Source organism: Poecilia reticulata, chromosome 9 (assembly GCF_904066995.2).
Source record: "Poecilia reticulata chromosome 9, P_reticulata-male-v2, whole genome shotgun sequence".
Lineage (NCBI taxonomy): Eukaryota > Metazoa > Chordata > Actinopteri > Cyprinodontiformes > Poeciliidae > Poecilia > Poecilia reticulata.
The window spans coordinates 34,481,075-34,495,613 of record NC_088838.1 but is presented as its reverse complement, the minus strand read 5'-3'; the positions used below and the strand labels follow the sequence as shown (position 1 = coordinate 34,495,613).

The 14,539-nt window shown below is 41.6% G+C and overlaps 1 long non-coding RNA gene across 1 annotated transcript; it reads right to left on the bottom strand.

The window, feature by feature from the left end:
• Window positions 1–7,104: 7,104 nt before the first annotated feature.
• LOC145552912 (uncharacterized) lies at window positions 7,105–14,221 on the bottom strand. The gene is made up of 2 exons (XR_014089048.1): window positions 7,321–14,221; window positions 7,105–7,288 (listed from the first exon to the last, which is right to left on the bottom strand). It is a non-coding gene; the product is annotated as an uncharacterized LOC145552912 (long non-coding RNA).
• Between the last annotated feature and the right edge of the window lie 318 nt (window positions 14,222–14,539).

Here is a 14,539-nt window from a genome sequence, read left to right as displayed (position 1 = left end):
GCGACGTTTAACTGAAGTCCTAAAGGGAAGCGGGTTTTAATGTTTTTATCTTTTTTTTATCTCTTTCTCACTGTTTATTCAATGTCACATGTTTTTATTTTAATTATGTAAAGCACTTTGAAATGCCTTGCTGCTGAAATGTGCTATACATGAAGAGGGCGACTGTGGCTCTGTGGGTAGAGCCTCCTCCTGCCACGTGCTGATGTGCCCCTGGGCAAGGCACCCAACCCCAAGCTGCCTACTGAGCTGCGTATTGGTGTATAAATGTGTGAGAGTTTGTGAGTGCGAATGGGTGAATGTGACTTTAGTGTAAAGCGCTTTGAGTGGTCAAAATGATCGGATAAAGCGCTATATAAGTTCAGTCCATTTACCAGTTCATTTACAAATAAAATTTGATTGATATACAGTAATATGCATATTCACTGCCCAATTACTAAAACGGCCCAATTACTAAAACTTTTGATTTTTGGTTGAGGTCAACAAATGACGGTGGATCAACTATAAAACACACTCTAAAAAGAAAATAGTTGAACCAACTTCATTGAATTGCTTCTGTAGGTAACAAGCAATTCAATTAAGTTTATCCAACTGAATTTATTAAATTTATCCAACTTAAGTTAAGTTTAACCAATTCAATATATTATAATCGTCCAACTCAATTTGTTAATTTATTTTTAACAAATTTATTAAGTATGTTTAAGATAAGAGATTTAAGTCAGTCTTACTCAAATCATTTACTTCAAAAATGGTAAATAAACTTAGATAGCACTTGTTGGGTAAAATTAATCATTTTAACTAATCATTGTTTCATCATTTTATTTGAGTGTTTTATCTACATATGTTCAGTTACCTTTGACCAGTCATGCTTTAAGGTTCTTTCTGTATCTATAATGTAATTTCCTACTCAAGGGGTCCATCTGTTCTGTTATCTCAGCATTGTTCTACTGAAGAAGGTCATCATAATAAAAGCCATTTCCAAGCAGAGTTGAGCAGAGCTCACCAATCTTTGATCCCGAGCGGGTTAGAGGTTGTGGATCTCTCCCTTTGCAAAGGAAGTCATAAAACCCTCATTTGTCTTGTGTCTGGTTCTATACAGGTCTTGAACTAACTTTAAAAAACCCCAACAACTTGGTGCCGTGACCCGGATCCCAACATACCGACCGTTGGCTGACTGAGGACGACACACCGAAGCCAGTGCACTGCCGGAGTCAACAAGACCCGAACAAAGTCCCGGGGAGTAAATTCTCCGCTGGGCCGGTGAAATAGGTCTCCCTTCGTCTGTCAGCGGCCGATTGACGGGATTCGACCTGACCAAACCGACACACCAATTGAGTGAGTAGAAGCTTTTCATATGAAACAGCCGATACTAAAGAGAAACTTAAATTCTGGGTTAGAGTCCCTAGTTGATGCGTTCAACTTAAATTCTGGGTTAGAGTCCCTAGTTGACGGCGTTCAACTTAAATTCTGGGTTAGAGTCCCTAGTTGATGCGTTCAACTTAAATTCTGGGTTAGAGTCCCTAGTTGATGCGTTCAACTTAAATTCTGGGTTAGAGTTCCTAGTTGATGCGTTCAACTTAAATTCTGGGTTAGAGTCCCTAGTTGATGCGTTCAACTTAAATTCTGGGTTAGAGTCCCTAGTTGATGCGTTCAACTTAAATTCTGGGTTAGAGTCCCTAGTTGACGGCGTTCAACTTAAATTCTGGGTTAGAGTCCCTAGTTGACGGTGTTGAACTTAAATTCTGTTTTTGTATGAATGAGTGAATGAATGGTGTGGAATCAACTGAGGATTTAAAACTCGTTCTGTCCTCGGCATTAGAAGCCTAAGTGAAAGACCGGACTGAGAAATAGTCTCAGCCTAGAAGCCTGTCTTTCAGGGGACAATTGGGGCTCACAGTATAGCAATCCTCTGTTGAGAGTACACACACATAATTTTTTGCTGTTGCTGGTTTTTTTTTGTTGTTTTGAGAGTATCAACACAGAATATTTGAGCAATATGGGAAATAAACAAGGAAAGGGTTATAAACCACAAGGAGATGAAAAACACATGGTTTTAAAACACCCTAATAGTTTAGAATTCAGAGAAAAATTGATAAAAAATTATCAAATGAAGATGGAGCTAAAAGTTTCCCTTTGGGAAGAATTAGTCGGTCTTTTAAATACAAAAATAACCTATGCCAAAGGAAATAAGAAAATTAAACTAGAAAAAAGAAAAACAATGTGCAGAGACATGGTTGACAGAAGCAAAATTTAGAAGAGAACAAAAGGCACAGAAAAATGATCGAAAGGCAAAATCCCTCTTTGTCAGACCAGAGGATAATGAGACACAACCATGTGCCCCTCCCCCTTATGACAATGCTCTTGGTGCTGCGGGAGGAGCTCCAATCCATTCTCCGTCCCCGCAGCCAGATGAATCATTAGCTCAACCTGGTCCATATGCAGAAGTAACGGACCTTTTAGACAACTTGGCTGAACAGGAGAAAGAGTTCAAGCCACAGAAGAGCACTAAAATGGTCCTTCGCAATACAGAAAAAAAAGTTAAAACAGGAAAAACAATCAGTTCCTGACTTGCCTAGTGATTCTGATGATGTAATGAATGCCTGTCCAATGGCCCAAGTTGCAAATCCTAGAGCAGGAGTACAAGGTGCTCCAGAACATGTATATGTCTTTAGACCATGGACATTGGAAGAAGCTAGACAAGCAGTAGCAGGTGTAACAAATGTAGAAGAGGATGTAGATAGTTTTATAGTAGATATGGAAGGGTTGATTTCTTCTTATAGATTAAATGGACTTGAGCTAGGAGAAGCACTTCATTGTGCTTTGGGAAAACATTGGGGAAGAGTGAGAGGTTCATGGAATTATGGCTTTTCTGAAGGAAGAGAAGCTGAGATGTGGTAAAAACTAAAAAAATAAAAATAAAAAAACACATTCTCCTCGAGAACAATGTTTAATGTATTGTGTCATAATTAGAGTATAACACCAACTTGGTGAAATGATCCTTTGGCTGCATATCTGGAGGGGTCAGCGGTCAGAGTAAGGTACTGACCTGGACATTATCCAGCCTCATATCTCTCTTAGGCCTTGAGAGGAGGGCTGCCCGCTGACTTCACAGTCTGCAGCACTGAGATCAACAAGTTTAGAGAAATCCATTGTTCTCTGGTGAGACGTGACTCAGACAAAGGTAACGAGACTACGGATTTTAATGTTTCATGTTTATGTGTGTACGGATAAGGAAATGATTTATGACTTCTAAAAATACTAAAGGTGATTCTCAGACGGGTTATGCAGTTGTTGCTTTACCAGATGACATTATTGAAGCTTCCAGCTTGCCGCGCACACACTCAGAACAAGCTGCTGAACTTATTGCCCTGACTAGAGCTTGCACTATGGCTGAGAGTAAATACCTTACCGTTCACACAGATAGTCAGTATGCATTTTCAACAGTTCATTTCTTTGCCAAACAATGGGAAAGACGAGGTATGATTACCTCTACTGGCAAACCTGTTACTCATGCATCCCTGTTGAAAGATTTACTTTCTGCAGTGCAGCTTCCTTTGTCGCTTGCAATTTGCAAATGTCCGGCACATACAAAAGGTGCTGATGATGTTTCGGTTGGAAATAGGTTTGCTGACACCATTGCTAAACAAGCTGCGGCTGGACATTTTGATAGTACCTCTTTCCTGTCTTTCCAACCGTTAATTGACTCACTTGTTCTCTCTGACATGCAACACCAAGCCCCTGTATCAGAGCAAAAACTCTGGATAACTAAGGGTGCACCTTTGACCTTGGATGGTCTCTATCATGTCGCTAATAAACCTGTTTTGCCCAGGTCCCTTTTCAAAGCAGCGGCTGTTGTGACCCATGGTCCCTGCCATGTGTCAACAGGGGGGATGATATCATTAATTCGGAAATATTTTATAACTTATGGTCTAGAAAAGTACGGTTTCTGTAAAACATGCCCCACCTGTATAAAACACAATCCACAGGGATATGTGCGTCCAAAAAGAGGAGTTTTCCTTAAACCGCCCTACCCTTTTCAAACAATGCACATTGATTTTATTGAATTAACACAAAGTGGACCATACAAATATTGCTTGGTTATGGTAGAAATTGTTCCATCAAAGCATAATGATGCACTAACAGTAGCTAAAGCTATTTGCAAAACTATTATCCCACAACATGGCATTCCAGAAACAATCTACAGTGACAATGGACCACACTCTGTGAACCAAATCATCAGTCAGATGGCTCAACATTTAGGCATAACTTTGAAGAACCATTGTGCCTATCACCCCCAAAGTGCAGGCTTGGTTGAAAGAACAAATGGAACTATAAAGAGCAGATTAAGAAAATGTATGGAAGAAACAGGAAGACCATGGCCTGTATGTTTGGATTTAGTAAAATTGTACATGAGAATAACTTCCAACATAGATGGGTTAACACCTTTTGAAATCATTCATGGCAGATCTTACAGATTGCCTCTTTTTGGAAAAGATTTGGACAAAGCTGATGAAGAACAGACATTGGCTGATTACATGATAAAAATGTTAAACAACAAAGAACTGTTAAAAGCAAATTTACTGCCTTCTGATTCTCTTCCTTCACAGGAGGATCCACAAATCAAACCAGGAGACTGGGTCTACATAAAGGTTATCAAAAGAAAGAACTGGGCCAGTCCTCGATGGGAAGGACCCTACCAGGTTCTGTTGATGACACCAACAGCTGTTAAGATCGCAGACAGACCTTCCTGGATTCACCTGAGCCACTGTAAGCTGCAGAGAGTGCTGGAGCCTTAAGGGTGAGATCAAAGTCCAAAGTCTGATTACAAAGGGGTTACACTGTATAGAGGTGTTTTGTCTCAACTTCAGTGAAGAAAGGACTCTCACCCCTTAGAACAGGTGCCTCCAGTGTCCCTGTAACCTAGCAACAATGGGAGCCTTCATTGGGTGGGTTCTCTGTTGTGCTGTGGTCTCTGTGTGCTACGCTCTACAACTCCACCATGATGACTTCACTACTTGGTTGCAAAACCTAGATGAACACCAGGATGGCGGTGGTAACCTGTGGGTAGCCTACCTACATTACCTGGCACAAAATTCCACCGGAAAGGCAGGGTGCTACGTTTGTTCCAGACTTCCACTTAGCTCACACCAGCCTACTCTGACCTATGAACCAATGACGGCAGAGGAAGCGGAGTGTTTCCAGAGTCGATCTTTAGGGGGTAAGAACACTGCCCTCAGATACTCATCTACTAATCCCTCTGATATTGTTGAAGTTCACTCCGCCCAGTGTGACAGATTTCCTGCAGTCCTGAAGTGGGAGGGAAACACATCTCCCCGTACTTTTTGGACTGAACGCCGACCCGATATGAAACATCCTTGCTGCTGGACTCAAGGATCGGTTGTTAGCGGTACAAAACTCGGTAACACCTCCTCCTGCAGCAACACCTTCCTGATGTCACGTATCGGTCCGAGTAATATCGCCGTGCCTCGATTCTCGACTCCTGGAGCAATGTGGCTCTGTGGTCATAAACTATATGACTTTCTACCAGGAGAATTTCAGGGTTGCTGTGCACCTGTGAGGGTGTCAGACGGAACCACTATCATCAGTCGTCGACCAGCTTCATCATCGGGTAAACGGAAACGTTAAGTTTTGAACTTTAAGCCTCATGACTCAGTCTGGGGGACTGACGTTCCTCCAGAACACAAACACTGGACTGATGGACAAAAGGTTACTCTTGCTTTGTTTCCATGGATAGGTGTGGCAAGGAACATTCTGCGTTTGGAAACGCTCTCTTACAGATTTCATGCATTTGTGAACATCACAATGGACATTGTTGAAGGACAACAAAAGGAATTGGCAGCCATCAGGGCAATGGTTCTGCAAAACAGACTGGTGTTAGATATGCTAACAGCATCTCAAGGTGGAGTTTGTACGTTAATTGGTAAAACTTGTTGTATTTAGGAAATAAAATGTTGAACAGGGGGGAATGTTGGGTAAAATTAATCATTTTAACTAATCATTGTTTCATCATTTTATTTGAGTGTTTTATCTACATACGTTCAGTTACCTTTGACCAGTCATGCTTTAAGGTTCTTTCTGTATCTATAATGTAATTTCCTACTCAAGGGGTCCATCTGTTCTGTTATCTCAGCATTGTTCTACTGAAGAAGGTCATCATAATAAAAGCCATTTCCAAGCAGAGTTGAGCAGAGCTCACCAATCTTTGATCCCGAGCAGGTTAGAGGTTGTGGATCTCTCCCTTTGCAAAGGAAGTCATAAAACCCTCATTTGTCTTGTGTCTGGTTCTATACAGGTCTTGAACTAACTTTAAAAAACCCCAACAGCACTTTTCCAGTCATTTTGACCACTGAAAGCACTTTACACTAAAGTCACATTCACTAATGCACCAATCAGTTGGGGTTAAGTGCCCAGGGGTCACATTGACATGTGGCAAAGAGGGAGCTGGAATTGAACCATCAACCTACTGATCACAAGATAACTGCTCTACCCACGGAGCCACAGTGGCTTACAGGGAATCTGTCCCTGGTTAGCTTGAGTCATTGTGTCAGATGAGGGAACTTAATTATTTGACGTAAAGTCAAAGTGAATCCATTGTGTTTCAGCTCTGGTCCTCCAAGCCCTGCAAGTTTTAGGCATTTCCCTAATTCGACACTGTTACGACATGATTTTAATTGATGTCTGATTAACAGGGTTTTGCTGAAATGAAAACACGCAGGTCAGTTTGCCTTGAGGACAAGGTTTGGGGAAGAACTCGTGATCTAAATGTTCAATCAATGTAAGCTGTTTTTCACACCCCTCTACACACACCCCTTTCCCCCCACCACCCACCCCTCACCTGGGCCCATCTACCCCTCAATCTCCTCCCCCTTTCCACTCTCCTCCCTTCCTCCTTGGGCTCCAGGTGAAACAATATTAATTTTAGGTGAGGGTTTTGAATTTTCACATTTTATTTTGTTAAAGATTTTTTTGGATCTAGTGGCTTTATTTGAAAGTTAATTGACAAGAAAGGGGGTAATGAGAAAAGGGGGAAGACATGTGATAGGTATTTTCCTAGAACCTACATAAAAGAACCACAGACAACGTATATGAATTTATGACTAAACTTCTGCAAGCAAAAGGAGAAGACTCTGTCAACTGCTTCTCAGAGCTGTTCACAGAGTGTTCTGCCAATCTTTGGATACAGCTTGTCTTTTATTATCAAACTTCAAAGAGGGAGGATAGGCAAGATAGACAGCAGAGAAAAAACAGCAAAGGTCGTAAAACATTTTACCTAAACACAGCAAAGGTCGTAAAACAATTTACCTAAACAACTAGCAACCCAGTTCCAGATGCGATATCTGATTTACGGCCTGAGCCCGGTTCAAATCTTGGTCAAACTGTTTCACCTGAAGATGAACAGGCAGCTGTGACCCCCAGGTCAGTTAATACACACACTAAAGAAGAAAACATTTTAAACTGACTGAAAGTAACAACAAAATGATAATACCAAAAATCCCTATCATTCCCCCCTGTTTATCATTTTACCATGTGTACAAACCGTAGTCAAAAGCCAAGCATAGAAAAGAAAAGAAATAAAATAGTACCAATAAATACAAGATATATATATTTTTTTCCTAGTCTAAACATAAAAACTACACAAAGAACATAATGAATAAATGAAATGAACAAAAACAAAAGAAAGAAACAGAAAAAAAAAAAAATCAAATGCAGTTTTCTCATCACCAACACCACTTGTTTTCACATTTTCGGTGTAGGAATCATTCAGCAAATGAATTAATCTGTTTATTGATTACAGAACATCATCATTGTTCAGAAAATCGTCAGAATCTCAAAACAAGTCATCTTCATTCGTCTCATAGGATGCCTTTGCTAGCTGATAACTGACAACAGTTGTGTTACTTGTCTTAAACATCATACTTCGTAGGTATGGAATAATGCAACCCTTAAAAGGACAGAACAGAACCGAAACAATCAGAATAGGTGTCACGAGCTTCAACAGTAAAGTCCACCATCGACCAGACATGAGCCATGAAAACAAATCAAAAAAGGATGATGTGATCCTTGCGTAGCACCGTCTACACAATGTTTAAGTTCCTCCAGGCCATGTAGAGCATCAGAAATAGTTCCACCAGTTCCTGTTTCGTCAGGAACACGCTGGGCCAATGATTTTACAAACACCTCCCTGAGAGGCTGTGAGCAGGTCCAGCACAACACGATTTTGCAAAACCATGTTTCTCAGTTCAGTCAGCCCTCTCATGGAGCCGTTTGCCAGCCGGTGTGTGCTGTTGATGAGTTGCAGTAATCCATATCTGTTGATTTCAACGTGGTCCTGAACTTCTCCTAATCCAACTCCTGGGAACATGCTCTGCATGAACTTTTCACCTCCGGTCCAAAGCCTGAATTCCCATGGAACTCCAGTGTCTGTTGTGAGGCCTCCACAGCGTTTGACCTCAGGCATAACTTCACGCTTGGAGCGGGCAGCCAGAATGTGTCGTCCTTTCCTGATGATTACAATCGGGTACAGGAAGTACCAGCCTGCCATCACCCGTGAACCATAGTCTCCTGGCACTATGGTACTGCACAGCGTTGTCTCCTGTCGTCCAATGTCCGATCTGTGATGTTGAAACTCCTCTCCTGAAGCATGTTGTCACAGTCTGGGTTGTCCTTCCAGACTTTGCAGTGTGGAGTCATCCTTTGACCCCTGCAGGTGATGCAGTTGATGTAATCCGGTGTCGTTTCGCAGTAGGTGTAAACTCTGTTACACAAGTTCCAAGGTAACATCCCAAGAGAAACGTGTCCGTTGTTGAACACGCAGCTCCTCAGAGACCCGGGTTTAGCTCCTGCTAAAGAAATGGTCTCGTTTGCATCCCTTTGGCATGGGGACGCTGAGTCGTGGTTGTGTGCTCAGGCCATAGAGACACATCTATTTGTCATCCGTGATGTGTCCTACACGCAGACCTGAGTTGTGTGTGGCGATTGGCAGCTGCGCACACACATAGCAGTTCACAGCATGTCCCTCGTACGCGGTTCTATTCATTAGTTTCCACCACAGGTTGATGCTGCAGTCACAGCGCAGTAGAAGATCCATCTGGCATATGGAGTCCCCATTGCTGCTCGGCGCACAGAGATGTCAGAACCCCCAAACTAAAGACGGGGGAATCTTAAGCGTTTCTTCACCGGGTTTGAGACGAGCTACCCTAAAAAATAGCCCCCCTTTGAAGTCCGGCCTTCCTCCCTCCGCCTACTTAGGGGTTCAAACACTCTCTGCAGCTTGCAGTGACTTAGATGTATCCAGCTGGGTCTTTACGACTGTTGGTGTGGTCATCAGCACCTGGAAGGGTTCTTTTATGACCTTTATGTAGACCCAGTTTCCTGGCTGGATGGGGGTGGTTTTATTTATTTCCTGTAGAGGAGAACAGTCAGACGGCAGTAAATTTGCATTTAACACCTCTTTCTGTTTCAGGATCCTGATCATATAATCTACCAATGTTTGTTCTTCATCAACTTTCTGTAAGTCTGGAGCAAACAGAGGCAATATGTAAGCTCTCCCATAAATTGTTTCAAAAGCAGGCTTTGCTGGAACTACTTCAACTCTTTTAGAAAAAGCATCAATCATCACCAAACAATATTTATGTGGTCCACTTTGTGTGAGTTCAATAAAGTCCATATGCGTTGTTTGAAATGGATGAGGGTTTTGGGAAACTTCCTCTTCGTGGTCTAATGTTTCCTTGAGGATTGTTTCTGACACAAACTGGACATGCAGTACAAAAAATTTTTTAAGTAAGAATTTAATCCATATGTGGTAAAATGCTGTTGTAGCATAGAGACCATCCCCCCTGTTGACACATGACAATGTCCATGTGTCAAAATTGCTGCCGCTCTAAATAGAGATTTTGGAAGGACCGACTTCTATTTACTGAAAAAATGTTATCATCATTCAGTGTCGCCCCTTTAGTTATCCACATTTGTTTTTCTGCGTTTGGAGCATTATCTTGCATGTCTTTTAACACAGCTTCGTCCATTACTTGAGGACCTTCTGTCTGTATTGAGAAATTGTCTCCCCCATGCTTCCCAGTTGCAGCTTCCTTTGCTACTTTATCAGCTAATCTATTGCCACTTGAAACCTCATTCTGTTCCGTGGTGTGCACTGCACACTTACAAACTTCTAGTTCAGCTGGTAAATGTATGGCCTGCAAAAGATCCTTAAGCAAGGATGCATGGGTGACTGGTTTCCCTGTAGATGTTATCAAATTCATCAAAGCATAACTCTTTCTAAATAAAAATGACCATCCTGAAATTAAACCAAAACCTCAAATCCTCTAATTTCCATTTCTTTTTGAATTTATTGACTATCAATCAAATCTGGACTAAAATGTTCTAGACTGAAGTCTAGAAAATGTTGCTTTTAATCACAATCATCAGTTTTTAGTAGCCGTTTACAAGGTTGCTTAAAGTCTCAGACTTTCCCTTAACCTCGCATTTCAGACAAGTTTACAATGTAAGTTTTTTATATTTTAAATTAAATGGTCAATAATTTTATCCGTTACTCAATTTAGCAGAAAAATTTCTCTCTTCTCAAAATAATTTGTAGATTCTTTATAGAATTAACCTCTAAGTTAAATGTTTCAGTTAAATGCAAAGAAATACTCCATAGTATTTCAACACCGCAATATCAATTATTTTCAACACTTAGAGATGTTTAATTTAGTTCAAACTAGTATTTATTTCAAAGAAAATAAAACATTTGCAAATCATTATTAGTTTTGAATCTAATAATTTTAGTTGGTGTAATTTAGCCGTATCACACTCAGTTTTTTTTCTTAACTTTTAACCATTACAGTTTTTTCCTTCACAGTTTCCCAATCTATGGCTCGTGGGCCCTAAGAGGATCACTGGTCCTTCTGTTAAGGACTGAGTTAATGGGTACAAAATGGACGATTTTGTTTAACATTGTACCTAAAAACCTTCAATATGTCCTTTTCTAGCTAGATAATTCTTTCCTGCTAGTAAGTAAACAAGCAAGTCCTCATTACAGTAGCAGTGTGTGTATCACAGCAGTGTGTGTGTATAACTTATCTCGCATTTCTCCTGTCTCACTTCTCGCTTCCGGCTCCTGCTGCTGGCGTCGCTGCAGCTGGTCCCCCCTCTGTCTCTTCTCCTGCTCCCTGTCAGTCCAACTGGCTCTGGTGTTGGATTATTTATAAGTTGTCCAGACCGTCCCTTTGTCCACCAATGAAACAAGCGGCAAACAGTTCAGTTTGCTTTCTTTTTCCAAACGTCTAGCAGGACTCCAGACAGTAGTTTTGCTGCATGGCAGTTCCCAGATGTCAAGGAATTAGGACCAGTGGACACTTTATTGCCTTCAGTGTCCAGTTGGTAGAAATCGTCCTGTCCTTTTTCGCTTCTTTATCAACTGGCTGGTGATAAAGGAGGGAGTCATCTGATTGGCAGGACAGATCTGAGCTGAGGTCAGAGGTCAGACGCAGCGCAGCGAGGCTCAGACAGAGGAAAAGGAAAGAAGCAAATAAGAGTCAATTATAACTTTCTTTTCTTTTCATCGTATAGCTTTTAGCCACTTATTATCCAACTTTTTAAGAAGTCATAAACCATTTCCTTATTCAAACACATATAAACATGAAACATGTTAAAAGCTGTAGTCTCTTTCATCATGTTCACCAGTAACTTGTAAAATGTAGAATGTAAGTTTAGGTTAACTTCATCTAAGACATGTCTCACCAGAGAACAATGGATTTCTCTAAATTTGTTGATCTCAGTGCTGCAGACTGTGAAGTCAGCGGGCAGCCCTCCTCTCAAGGCCTAAGAGAGTTTACGAGGCTGGTTAATGTCCAGGTCGGTACCTTACTCTGACCGCTGACCCCTCCAGATAGACAGCTAAGAATCATTTCACCAAGTTGGTGTTATAATATTACACAATACATTAAACATTGTTCTCTGAGGACAATTTTATTATTTAGTTTTATTTTTCCTGCTTCTCCTCCTTCAGGAAAGAAAAATTATTTTGCATACACTGATTTCTTGCAGGAATTCAATTTCTTTTATGGTTTTACTTAACGTCTTAAACTGCATGCACATGTCTCTAGCATTTCATCAATTTGGACTGGGGGTTTGTGTTTTTGGGGTGTGGTAGAGTCTGATTATGCTGAGGATTTCTCCTATTTGTGGTCTCCTCACTCCACCACCCCTCTTGTCGCCCCGTGCAACATTCTTTGAAGGGCAGTTTCTTGCCCAGTGACCAATATTGCCACAAATCCAGCAGCCTTTTGAATACCGTAGATTTTGTGGGGTGTTATTTTGGGGTCCTCGCCTATCGTGACCTCCTCTGCCTCTATCTCTTCCACGGCCTTTTGTCCGGTCGTTGGAAAAGGCAGAGGTATATAAACCTCCAAATTTCTCCAGGTGAAAAACATCTGATCCTTTCACAGCTTTCCTGACCTCTTCTAAGGTACAGGGTCTAAAGATATATAAGTTTTGTGTCCCTTCCTTTAGGGAAGGATACAGTCGTGTTGCTGGAACAGCAGCGGCTGATACTGGGGCAGACGGAGCTGCTGAAGCAGCCAGGGGAGAGGTGGCTGCAGGAGCTTGCTCTCCCTGCACCGCTACAGCATTCCGTGTGCTTGGAATTACTTTATTTTCTTCCTTCTCTATAATTAAGTTTTTAGATTCATTTAACCATAATTTAGCACACCTCAGCTCATTCTCCTTTTTAGATTTTTTTTTTTATTCCCATTTTTCTTTCTACACTACTCTCCAAAATTCCCACAATTGTTTGCCATTGATCGATTTTTAGCTTTCCATCTATTTTATATTTCTTTCTCCATTTTTTCATGTGTACAGTGCTACCAGGAAACCTGGACAGCATGTACTTTTCATCCCCATCGGCGCCCTTACCGAGTGATGAATTACAAGAATGTTTATTTCCCATATTTAAAACACTTGCAATTTCAGCTTAAAAATATTATTTATTTGAATTTATTTAAATTTGGTCCAGGTTCGTTGACTCCTAGGGAGTCCTATGAACTGGAGCTCTTTTCAGTGGGCCAGCAATTAAAATACCTTGTTGTGGTATTCCCCGCTTCGACTCTTTCGAGTGGGAGAATCTTGCCTATTGCATCCACAAGAGGTTTGCTGCTTAAATCCACTGTTTTATATGAGGTAAAATACAGAGCGGTATTTAAACCTCCAATCACTCTCACACACACAAAGCAGCAGTAGCAAACCAGCAATATAAGCACAGTAATGACTCTATGATTTAGCGCAACATTATCTGTTTTTGCCTTGTCAGATAACTCAGCACCAGTGATATTTTACCCATCAAAAAATCAAAACCACACAGCAATGACAAGCTTCCTATCCGCCTGAGGACTTGCCCTTATGGGGTCTCCTCGAACAGAGTTTTAGCAGAGCGACATCATACAAGGATTCTCAAACCACAGAGTTTTAGCAGAGCGACATCATACAAGGATTCTCAAACCACAGAGTTTTAGCAGAGCGACATCATACAAGGGAACTCAAACCACTAAAATAGCCATTTTAAAATTCACCTACGTTTCTGTAGTTTTCGGGTTGTCCAGTCGGATCTCGTCATTCCGCCGTTGGCAGACAAAGTCGGACCTATGGCGCTGGCCCAGCGAAGAATTCTACTTCCTGGGTCTTTCTTTCCAGGTCCAAATGACTTCTGGCCATGCATGGATTCAGCGCGTCTTCCTCTGCCTGACAGCGGTCGGTATGAGAGGTCCCGGGTTTCGGCACCAAAATGATAGGTATTTTCCTAGAACCTACATAAAAGAACCACAGACAACGTATATGAATTTATGACTAAACTTCTGCAAGCAAAAGGAGAAGACTCTGTCAACTGCTTCTCAGAGCTGTTCACAGAGTGTTCTGCCAATCTTTGGATACAGCTTGTCTTTTATTCTCAAACTTCAAAGAGGGAGGATAGGCAAGACAGACAGCAGAGAAAAAACAGCAAAGGTCGTAAAACATTTTACCTAAACAACTAGCAACCCAGTTCCAGATGCGATATCTGATTTACGGCCTGAGCCCGGTTCAAATCTTGGTCAAACTGTTTCACCTGAAGATGAACAGGCAGCTGTGACCCCCAGGTCAGTTAATACACACACTAAAGAAGAAAACATTTTAAACTGACTGAAAGTAACAACAAAATGATAATACCAAAAATCCCTATCAACATGCAGCAAAGGTTGCCAAGGCCGGGAATCAAGCCTGCGACAGCTGCGTCAGCGACTGGGGCGGAGGTGGGCAACTCCAGGCCTTGAGGGTCTTCTGCAACTTTTAGATTTGTCTCTACTTCAACACACCTGAGTCAAATAATAAGGTCATTAAGCAGGACTCTGGAGAACCTGCCTGCACTGAGGAGGTGATTCAGCTATTGGATCCAGGTGTGTTCTACCAGGGAGACATCTAAGAGCTGCAGGACACCGGCCCTCGAGGACCAGGATTAGCCCACCCCTAAGGCCTCCATGTGTGCAATCTGTGCAGT